Source organism: Lissotriton vulgaris, unplaced genomic scaffold, assembly GCF_964263255.1.
Source record: "Lissotriton vulgaris unplaced genomic scaffold, aLisVul1.2 SCAFFOLD_2449, whole genome shotgun sequence".
NCBI classification, from domain to species: domain Eukaryota; kingdom Metazoa; phylum Chordata; class Amphibia; order Caudata; family Salamandridae; genus Lissotriton; species Lissotriton vulgaris.
Genome location: NW_028242468.1, coordinates 346396 through 353994, shown reverse-complemented (window position 1 = coordinate 353994; position 7599 = coordinate 346396). Strand labels below are relative to the sequence as shown.

The window sequence follows — 7599 nt, the reverse complement described above, 5'->3', positions numbered from 1 at the left end:
ATTTCTGACATTTTGCTCTATGTAGCGTTTTCGGGGGCCTGTTTGGGGGGCTTCCTGGTGTTTGTGGGTGAGTTTCGTGGTCTGGGAGCACTGCTGGGACACTCTAATCTTGATTGCATTTGCTTTTCAGGAAATCCGTCGTGCCTACCCCGACTTATGGCCTAGCTACGCAGCGCGTTTGGACCGAAGGCCCAGAAATATTGCAAGTATGAGATTTTGCTTTTGGCCTGTTTGGGGGTGTTATGCTTCTTGGCGGGTGGGTTGCCGGGTCTTGGGGCATTCCTGGGAAGGTCTAATACCGGGTAGAAGTGGTTGGGACAAAATCCAGGCCGATTTTTTTTGGGGCTATTTCTGACATTTTGCTCTATGTAGCGTTTTCGGGGGCCTGTTTGGGGGGCTTCCTGGTGTTTGTGGGTGAGTTTCGTGGTCTGGGAGCACTGCTGGCTATATATACTTTACTTTGCAAGAGGTTTGAAGCAAATCCATGGTGGCTGAGGGGACTTAGGGCCTAGCTGCAGAGCGCGCGCGGAGTGATTTGGGAAATTTGTGAAAAAGTGACTAAGTCCCCATTTTTGTACTTTTGCTCTTTGGCTGTTTGGGGGTCTTCTACTCGTTTTCTCCTGGGTTGACGGCTCTGGGGCCATTGCTGGGAAGCTCTAATACCGGATAAAAGTGTTTTGGACCAAATCCCAGGCGGAATTTTTTTTGTGTTTTTGATGACTTGCTTGCCTTTGAGGTGCTCTTAGGGGGGGTTCCGTCTGTTTGCGGGTGAGTTTCGTGGTCTGGGAGCACTGCTGGGACACTCTAATCTTGATTGCATTTGCTTTTCAGGAAATCCGTCGTGCCAACCCCGACTTATGGCCTAGCTACGCAGCGCGTTTGGACCGAAGGCCCAGAAATATTGCAAGTATGAGATTTTGCTTTTGGCCTGTTTGGGGGTGTTACGCTTCTTGGCGGGTGGGTTGCCGGGTCTTGGGGCATTCCTGGGAAGGTCTAATACCGGGTAGAAGTGGTTGGGACAAAATCCGCGCGGAAAAGCCTTTAGTTTTGGCACTTTTTGTAACTTAGGGTTCGTTAGGGTTAGCCCTAGCAGCAGGATTGCATGTGTTTCGGGGTGTTCTAGATTTTTCAAACTGAGTTCTGGGGTCTTAGAGCACTCGTGAGAATGTGTAATTTTGGTTGCAAGTCATTTGAAGAAAATCCATGGTGGGAAAGGGGGGATTTGGCATAGTTAAAGAAAGCCTTTGCCACTATTCTTAACTTAGGGTTCGTTAGGGTTAGCAGTATTTCTATTGCATGTGTTTGAGTGGGGGGGATTTCGAGTCTTGGAGCGATGCTGGCTATGGCTACTTTTGCTTGGTTGCTTGCAAGTGGTTTGAATGCAATCCACGGTGGGTAATGGGTAATTAGGGTACTTCGGCCTACTTTTACTTTCAAAGTAAGTTTTGTCACCAGTTTTCTGCTAGGCCTCGTTTTTTGAGATTTGATTGGGGGTCTTCTAAATTTTTGCGACTGGCTTTAGTAAGGGTCTGGGTGGGAGCACTGCTAGGAAGATCTAATTTTGTTCTAAAACACAGTTTACAGTACACCTAGCTTGAGGGGCAAGATCCGCTACATTAATTTGCCCATACTTATTTATCCTTCAAAAGGTGACTCAGAGTACGCACTTTCAAAAACATTGTACTGTCTACTAGGAAAAACAAATTGTGACTTTTTGCACTCCACAGCCTACATACCTTATATTTATTTATCAGTGGTGTTGTAATATTATATCACTTCCTGTTTTTCGTTGAATAATTACAGGCCGGGTTTCAGTCTCTGCAATGGGGAAAAAAGGATGGAGTCAGGCTTCACAGTAGCGAGCCACAATTCAGCAGCCATCAGGCAGGCAGTGGACAGGGTGTCTTCTGGTGACCAACATCGATGGACGAAGCGTCGGCTGCAATGGAGGAGTGCCGCTAATAGGAGGATTTTTTATCTGCGGGCAACTTACTTACCACTTCCAACAGGACCACTACAACCACATAGATACAGTATCCCTTGCCTTTTTCTCTGACTGTGACTGCATTTCTTGGCTCTCTCTCTGCTTCTACATTGATCCCTTAACACATCACTTAGTCCACTCCACTATCACATCTGCACCACACATAGTCATTTGTAAGTGCTCCTACGTAATTCGCAAGTCGCAGCACGCCCCAGGCCGTAGAGGACTGGGATGGCCCCAATGATGAAGCATGTCACCAAGGGGCAACCCTGGTGAGTGAGGGGACACCTAGAAAAAAAGCAATTTCTCCTTTTCTATCTACTATACCTTCTTCTTGTATGTTAGGACAGCACTTCACTGATGCCTGTCTTGTCTTCTGTTACAGGTATCCTTTCCCTGCTGACCCTACCTTTACCCATCCCACATTTTTTATTTTAGTTTGTTATTTTTCTCCACCGCCTAATGCCTCGAACACCCTGTGTTTACACTTCTGGGTGTTGGTGACATTTGGAGGTGGAACCATATTTGCATCGACTGGATCACGGGGAGTAAACCGGACACCTTCCAGACCAACCCCATTGAGTGTTGTTGTGAATGGATTTATAGTGACCAGCAAGGCTCTCGGGTATCTGGCTACAGAGACCTTATGTTGAATATCGTTATCAATAATTCCACACAGGCCCTGTACTGTCGCATTCTTTCTTTCCACAGTTGTCGATGATATATTCTAACTCAGCTTGACAAAGAACCATTGCTAATGTGAAAGAACTTCAACCGAATTAGTAGTTATACTTTACCATTTGTTAGGCTACAATGTGGCACTGCTCTACTGTACTTCTGTCACATGCTATATTCTCAGTTGTACCGTTGAATTGCTCAGGAGGACAAACCAGATTTCATTTTCTTTTTTTTCATAGGCATGCAACTGCCACTGTGTCACAACAATAGTACCACCGCTATGAGGAAATTTTATCCGACAAAGATTGCCAACGTTATTCGGTGTTTCCCGTGGAGCCAGCCCTGGGTCTAGCCCTACTTTCAAACACAAATTACAGGTAAGATAAGCGTTTGGTGGTTTGGGGGTATAATGGAGTATTAGTACGAGAGACTGAAGGTAGTACTACTAAAGTCCTAGGACTCTTGGATTCACTTCACTGAGTCTGTGAGAGGCACTTAGTGTTGAAAACATTTGGGCATTTACACTTAAAGGAAGAAAATGGAACTAAACTTTCAGGAAAACAGTCAACGTTAAACCCCCACCCACCAGGCAAGCAGTAAAAAACAGGTATGCTCAGATAAAGTTTGAAAAAGTATATTTATATCCCTAACAAAATAATCTCCCGCAAGACCCTCCCTAACCCCAACGATTGTCCTTCAAAAGTCCCCAAAAACCCAACTCCCAATTCCCACCCCCCAAAAGTCTCTAAAAAAGGGGCAAGGGACACTATGGGTGGATGCTGTTCACTTTTTGGGCCAGGGCATCATGCTCCTCGCGGAGCAAGGCGAGCTCCTGCTGAAGGCGGGACACCATCAGGGTGGTGCGGCGCAGGCGTGCCTTCACTGCCTTGCAGGTGCAATGCCTGTGAGAGGCAGCTGTTGGCCTTGCTGCTCGGTGGTGGCGTTTGCCTTTGGCAGCCCGGCTCTGTCTGGGTGGACCACTGTGCTGGGTGGCAGCCCGTGGGGCCACGGAGGCCGATGCAGACGACGTTGTTGTAGTTGTCGACTGCACACTTTCCACGTCCTCCAGGGCCACCAGCCGCCGATATTCTGCAACAGTGGCCTCGATCCTCCGTTGCCGGGCCGCTCTAGCCAGCTCCTTCCTCCTTGTCCGTTTGGAAGGAGAACCTATATGAAGAAAGAAAGACATAGTCTGTAACCAATGCTCTTTTAGATTAACTCAATCATTCAGCAGAAATTTGTGTTGCAGTACAACTAGCAACTTGCAAGCGCATTACATAACTATTGAGGCCAGTATCTATCTAACCTCACACTTCTTCATCCTTGCTCTAACATTAGTGGGAGTTTAAGGAACAAATTCTACGAGCACTGTGGACTTCCATTGGAGTCGACTATGAAAGTACACCAGTCTTATTCTTCTTCTTATCTCTTGTTTTGGAAAATTGGTACGTTATTTTCTGCAAGCCGGCATAATGCCAGCGCGGTAAACTTGCACCCGAGAAAAAGAGACGCACGCCATGAGGAGTGACCTAGACTTGCGTTGCCGTTGCGTTACTGTACCCGTCCAGTACATGCAGGTGGTGAATCTCTTACTTTTCTAGTACGGGTGGCACTGAGAATACTCTGTTACAACTCAAGGGCTACTGCTTAATTAATTTAACTTTCACCCTACAGTGGAAATGAGTACTAGAAATGGAAAATTGAAGAAGATAAATAATCTGATTATCTATCACTTCACATGGGATGTTTTTGCTTATATATGGGATGACTTTAGGTGCTTTGCTTTTTATTCAGTGACCAGTGATACATCCACACATGAATGACTGAGTACTACTAAACTTATTAAGAGAGGTAGGGAGTGGCCACCATAATAACCGGATCTATGCAGTGCTTGCAATACAAACTACTGCTACTATTTATGGTAGTATTTGGACAAAATTAAAAGTTCTTTTCCTTGCCTTTCCTACACTGGAACGGACGTGCGGGTGCAGTGTTAGTGTTACATGCTCTTCAAAGTTACACTTAGTTCATCCACTGACCGTCTACTCTCTCTAGATCATGGGTACTCACAAACTTTCTCTCAGGGGCTACATTTACAGTGTAGTTTGGGGCCGAGGGCCGCACTGGTGGGGGCGGAGTCAGAGGGGGCGGGGCTAAAGCAAAACGATAACTTGTGACCATGAGGTTGCACACAGGTCCCTGCAGCAGATGCCCTCATCCACTGAGCCACCAGACCCAGCATTTACATACATCTCTCTCCCTCCTGCTCTCCCTCCTGCCCTCCCTCCATCTCTCTCTCCCTCCTGCCCTCCCTCTCCCTCCCCCTCTGTCATCTCACTGTGTGTGTGTCTATCTGTGTCAGCCTTCAGCCCGGGTTGAGACCGCTTCCTCAACGCGCACACACAGACAACAACACCAAAGTACTTAACAGGTCTTTAAAAGACCATTAACATATTATTGAGGCTTTGTTTGTTTTAGCGCCCCTGCTTCTCCACCCTGACAATCACTGCTTGCCCGGCCCCACAGAGCAGAGGCTTAGTTCTATTTCACCTCTTTGTGGCCTTGCATCTCCACTCTGCTCTGTGGGGGCCGGGGGAGCAGTGATTGTCAGAGTGGAGATGCAGGGGCGCTAACAGGTGAAATACAAAAAAGCCTCTGCTCTGTGGGGGCCGGGGGAGCAGTGATTGTCTGCAAGGTCAGCGCACCGCCAACGAAGGCTTGCCGGGCCACCACCGGCCCGCGGGCCGTACTAGGAGTACCCCTGCTCTAGATACACATATGCTATCTAAGAGTCAGATAGTAGCATGATCCAGGTATATGGACACATACAGTTTCTGTGTCACCCACCCAGGCTGTTGTCCTTCCACCCATCATTGCTTCATCATTCACCCAGCCATGCATCTCATATTCTTGCCTTCCCAGCTAGTCTTCAATCTCAATAAGTAAGGAATATATAAGAGCTTACCTCTGGCCGCCACCACCACCGTCTCAACTCTCACAGCTGCCGCCGCCGCCTCCTCCCCTGAAGCATCGCCCGATTCGCCCTCCGCCTCGGTGTCGAGCACCACCACCTCCACACTGGCCCCGCCACCAGATGTTCCACCTACAAAGTACATTTAAGAATGTTAGAATAAAGCAGTCACTAGTATTTGGTCTAGGAATGAAGACATGTGAAAACAATGTAATTTGTGACTGTCGTTAAAGTTAAAAAAAATGTCCCTTTTTCCAGGGAAGGTTGTCTTGCTGCACTTTTTGGCACAACTGATGAAGGCTGTTTTTTTAACACGCACCATTTTTCTCCACACAGACAGAAGATGGACTTCTAACAACAAGATCAAGTTGAAACCAGGTGAGAGCTCGGCTCGACCACAAGAAATGTCTTCAATTAATCGTCAGCACTAACCACTTTTCCATTATCAGTTAAACGTTTAGTTTTATTATGACTTCATTTTAATAAATGTGTTTACTTTTAATAAAGCTTTTAAACTTAAATACAATCTGTGTTTTTTGGTCCAGACTAGAGTGACTGAGCGAAAGGTTTTGCAATTTTTGCAAGCATGAGTCCAGATAGAACACTTCAAAAGACATTATGGACAATCCCAGAGGACTGCACTAAGTTGATAGAGCTATTGCTGACTAGAATCATGGGAGTTTCGCCAACCGTGCAATCTTAGTTAGCTACACAGACAGACTAATAAGAATAATCTAGTAATACCACAGGGAGTCATAGTAGAGGCAGGATAAGAATTTAGATACAGTCTACAAGAAGAGCAAAGACAATTTTGAAAAAAGTCAAATGAGGAACGCTAGGAAAAATAGGTACTAGTCTAAAATGAAAACTTACTGGGGCCAGCAGAGGAGCCCTCGCCTGCCCGATCCTGGCCCTGTTGATGAACAGCATCCGCCGCCTGCTGCTCCTGTGTCCTCCTCTCGCCCCTGGGGGGAGCTGACGTACAACATGAAAGAAAGAACAGAAAACATGGATGATTGTTGCTTGTCAATGTCAACCAAATCAAACATTTCAAAAGAACAATAACAAAATATTTCTGCGAAATTATATTGATTATGGTTACTTTTCATTTATATGCGGACCTGTGACTTCGAAAGTCACGTAACTCACTAAACAAAGTACTGAAACGTTCACCTAGGACTGGCAGGCAGCAGTCCGCAGGCAAGACGCAAAGTGACAGACAAACTCCATTGTGATTTCAGTCAGATCAGTGACAACACTAACAGTTGCCTGCTACATTACCAGTCATTTAAATAGTCAAACTATCAATCCACCGCCACTATTTTTCTTATTGTCAGGGTTACAAAGGAAGGGGCAGATTTAAGCCCTTGCGGCTCTTTTGCGCCGTTCTTGCGTGACTTTTGTGACGCAGCAGCTAAACAAAAAAGGGCGCCATGGTGCGGCGTATAATATTATAACAACGTGACGCATTTGGGAGATGCATCCCGTTATAAAGCCCTGCGCCATCAGGGGGCGTTCCGGCGCAAGGGAGGGCATTCCTGCGCTGGAACACATCCTAATAGTGGCTGAGGGAAATCTACAAAATATCAATCAGTCACCTTTAGGACAATGATGCGTCACACAAACCCTGCACCTGCTTGAAGCAGACGTACGGCTTGACCCAGCATTGGGGAGATAGGGTACCCCAGAGCATTGATGGAGCTGCGCCATCGTTGCGACGCAACTCCAGCAGTAAAGCTTCGGTGACGTTTTGGGCCCATGGTGCGCCGCATTGCAAATACGGCGCACCATGTTTGGTGGTGGTAGCGGGCCGCACAATTAATGGCGCATCCCTGCTACTTTGCAGGGATGCGACGGTAATTGCAATTCTGCCCCTTAGGGGCATACTTACTTACGCGTTCTGGCGCATCTCCAGAGATGCGCCAGATCAAATGCGTCACGCAAAACTACCCTTGCGACACGGCAG

The 7599-nt window shown here is 46.9% G+C and overlaps 1 long non-coding RNA gene across 1 annotated transcript; it reads right to left on the bottom strand.

The window, feature by feature from the left end:
* Nucleotides 1–3763: 3763 nt before the first annotated feature.
* LOC147668957 (uncharacterized) lies at nt 3764–6609 on the bottom strand. The gene is made up of 3 exons (XR_015303770.1): nt 6507–6609; nt 5628–5765; nt 3764–3829 (listed from the first exon to the last, which is right to left on the bottom strand). It is a non-coding gene; the product is annotated as an uncharacterized LOC147668957 (long non-coding RNA).
* Between the last annotated feature and the right edge of the window lie 990 nt (nt 6610–7599).